A 4,165-nucleotide genomic window follows, 5' to 3' on the forward strand; every position below is an offset into this window, starting at 1 on the left:
ATATGAGGATAGTGATTTTTCCGATCATGTGCCACCTCCCACGCGGTGATAAAAAAAATTCGCTCTTAAAGTATTGCTTACGGAAGCATTGCATTAGAAAAAACAAAAGAAGTGCTCTATGTTATGTCTCTTAGTTAAAATACTCTCTAAGTCGTAACTTCTTCTCCATTAACATGTCTGACAACACTTCCATTGGAGAATCCTTCCACTGGTGAGCCGAAGTATCCGTCTCACTAAAGACAGCCGCTGAAGAGAATTTCAGTTGTCTTGGCTCCGAACATGATTCCTCCATAGCCTCTTATGACTGGGCTTTATCGCTAGACTTGGAAAACAAGGCTGGAATTTTCTATAGCGCCCACCTATAACAAAATAAGGGAAAGCTGACTTGAGATTGAAGTATTTTACGAAGTGACGATCGGATTCGATTTTTCTTTCATGTAATCATCAACTCTTTTATGGACCTTTGTGACTGTTTTTATTTCGTTTCTTTTTTTCGCGTGTGTTATATTACCCTGATAATACTGCTGTGAAATTGCAATTGTCATAATTGTCAAAGGGCCATAAAACTTGCTCACCACAAAAAAACTAAAAAGCTTCATTACATAACGAAGTCAAGTGAATGCAAATTATACTATGTTCGTATACAAAGATAACTTTCCAAAACATAATAAACTTTTATGAACATCTTATCGTTAATAGTTAGTCATACCAATCTTCAGAAGAGTTGCTTTTTAGAAAGAAATTCCAAACATATACTGTCCGTCTTCTTTGTTTATAAAATAATGTAATTTTGTTATTCTGTCATGCCTTCGTGAGTACCGACCAGGTTTTTTCTGTTTTTCGGCGTTTTTTTTGAACGCCATCTGTGCTTCGAGCTTCATGTTCGTTAGTAATGGTCACCCATCTCATTATGAGCTGGGGCGTCGCAAGGTTCAGCCCTTTGGGGTCTGTCCCTTTTGGGGCCTTTTTCCCCTATTTCTGCTTTTCCGTCAGTATAGGCGTGCCAATGGCTCGCTCCATTGACATACGATGTGGGTTTTCCCTACGGAGACATAGTCAGTAGACATTGTAGGTGACATTAAAACCTATTTTGCTGCCGACTCGTAGTACAAGATTGTTTCAATGCAGCTGCTTCCTGGCCGTGTGGCCAGGGTCACTTTTGATAAGGGTGGTGAAGCAGCCAAAGCGGCCAAAGCGCGCGGAGCTTGGCTCTGTCACTCTAAACGGGGTGGAGTGAGAGGTTATTTCCCCCCCTCCCCGTATATAAATGTTGTTGTTTATTATTTCCCTTTCGAGGGAGAAAATGAGGCATTGTTTCCGAAATGAAGAAGTTTGGGAGAGTAAACACATGGCGCGGCATGCCAGATGTTTTCTCTGGATCTCGGGTTGTGCGCATGGTACGCGAGAAGGAAATCCCCCACGCGAGAAGGAAATCTCCCGCTTCGTTTCTATAAATGGAATACGGTGTAAAGTTTAGTACAAAGGCTAACCGATTTTCTGCAATGTGTGCCGCCGTAAAGGGCATAAGTCTGCGGCCTGCTCTAATAAAGGCAAATTCTTTAGGTGCCACCAGGCAGGGCACATTGCCCGTTATGGTCCAAATCCGGTGGAAGAGGGCGAAACTTCTTCAGCTTACTTTTTTTGTTTGGAGAGGAAGCGCGGTGCGGATATGTGGATCTCTGCCCTTAGAGATGGTGATAGCTCCATTGTTTCTTCTTCGTCTGCTCTTTGTTGCACTTTTGCATCCCTTTATTTTCCTCTGATCTTTTCCTGCTTCTCCAACTGACCTCTTGGTTCAGACGGAGCTCTTGGATAATTTAACATCCGCCCTCGCAGGCGTTCAGACTGAGGTATGCTTAATTCTTGCCTTGTTATTGGTTGCCTTACTCTCTCTCAGCGCAGTGGTGTCAGCTTTTTCTTGGGTCTAACTGTTTTATTGTCGCGTAAGAAACGCTGTTAACGTCATTGGGTACCTCTCCGCTTTTTTCGAACAGTCTTGCAGGGTTTTGCAATGATACCTCTGTCTCCCTTCCTGTATATTCTAGTCTCTGAGGTCCTTTTTGTGAAAATCCGCTGTAATCCGCACATCTCTGGTCCTTGTCAACCCGGCTCCTCGCCCCTTCCGCCCATCTCGCAATATGCCGACCAAACGGCTCTCGTCTAAACATTTGATGACGCCATGGTAGCAGCGTTTGAGACGTATGCCCTGTTTGAGAAGGCTTCGGGTTCAAGCTCAAAAGGCCTTTGGTTGATCCGTTGATGTGGCTGCTCCGACCCAGTTGCCCAGGACTGGTCATCTTCCAGGCTCAAAATCTTTGGCGTCTTTATTGGTACCGGAAACCTAGAGGAAAACAATTGGCGTCGAAGGATCGGTGCGGTTGCCCGTGTACTCAAATCGTGGCGTTCTCGTTCTCTCCTTCTATCGTGGCAAGGCCCTAGTGATTTCCCTCATCCATATGCCTCCCTGGGTCCTGAAAGAGCTCTCCTGCCTGTCCTTTTCCTTCTTCTGATCTGGTAAGCGTGACTTAGTTTCGTGCTCACGTGTCGTTCAGTCCCCCCTTTTTGGCGGTTTCCCTGTCGTTGACGTCAACCTGAAAGTGTGGTCCCTTCTCAGTCAGTGGATTGAGAGGTTTGCCTCTTCTCCCTCTGGTTGGGTATCCCTCATGTCTCACTGGTTCGAGTCGTCATTTAATGCTTCACCCGTCACGGTCGTTTCACGCCCTTATTCCTTTGATCCTGGGGTCTTGTCCCCCTTCTATAAGTCTCTTCTGTTTGCCTAGACTGGTCATTTTCTGCATCTCGCACTTCACTCGTCTACAGCTCGTTGTTCCCCATGTCTGCTCCCCGGTTTCCGGTATGTCCACCAAACTCTGATAATTGTTTCTCCTCCCTGAGAATATGAGCACACTACAATGGACAAGTAGTTCATTACTTTCTCATTTCTGAGGTTGCCACAAAAGGTTGCAGTTTTACGAATAATAAACAGTCAGAATATGCACCCAAGTAAAAAAATTTTTAAGTTGCTGATCAGTGCTGCTTCTTCAAAATCGTGCTTGTTTAAATTGATGATTTGTATTCACATTCTTGATCAACTATGTCGTCTTCATCAGCTTTGTCTTATTATAAATAATTTAAAAGAAGCTCTGTGGTTTTTTTTTTTTTTTTAAGCTTTATGCAACTATAAAAAGCGTCCCAAATGGATATAGTCTAGAAATCCGCAATGCTACTGTAGTGTTGAGTCTATTAAGTGAAACATCATTGCAAAGATTACTAAAACCTCAAATTATTACCTTAATTATGAGTTGTAATTATGTTAAATTGAATAATTTGAAGCTATACCTACATTTTTTCTACATTTTTAGATGAAAGTCACGCGTTGCCTAGCGGATTATGCGAGGAGCCTCGTTCATCTTAAGATGATTGAATTCAGCGGTAGTTAATGCGATTCGGTGTATTTAAATTTACTGATCTTTGGATAAATGGCAGACTCTAATTACGTGCATTGGCCTTATTGAGCGCTGAGATAGGTTCAGATATTTTTCTGCGGTAAAATGTGAGATACTAGGAAGAGATTATGTTTAATTAAAATACACGGAGAGCTTTCTCACCAAAGAGAGGCTTGTGTGGCTTTTATCTTTCGACTTTGCTACCGAAGCGGGCGGGTTATGACTTTCACAAACTGCCTACCGCAGTAGAACCTATCAATAGATACTGTATAACAAGATCCAAGTGACACTATGATGAAATCGTGGATATAACGTGCAGGGTGAATATATAGAGATTACTTCATGGAAAATGCGCGCGTACGATTTTTATTCACGAGTTGTGTAGTATCAGAAAACGAACGAGTGAGCGCAGCGAACGAGTGAGTTTTCTGCTACGTATCAACGAGTGAATGAAAATCGTACAAAGCATTTTCCATGCTATAATGTGTTTATTTCATAGGTACTGAGATTTTTTCGTGTTGTCTTTGGTAGACAAATAGCACAAATGGGGCGATGAAAAGCGTAAAAAGTAGTTCAAAAGTTTCTCAACAACAAGTTAATAAAAGTGCATAAAGTTCATAACATTTAAGCTTACCTGTGTTCATCAGATATCAATCAAGTTCAATGTCTATTAATATTATAATAAAGGAAGCCATGCCAACAAACTACTTAGTGTCATG

This window comes from Pocillopora verrucosa, chromosome 11 (assembly GCF_036669915.1).
Source record: "Pocillopora verrucosa isolate sample1 chromosome 11, ASM3666991v2, whole genome shotgun sequence".
NCBI classification, from domain to species: domain Eukaryota; kingdom Metazoa; phylum Cnidaria; class Anthozoa; order Scleractinia; family Pocilloporidae; genus Pocillopora; species Pocillopora verrucosa.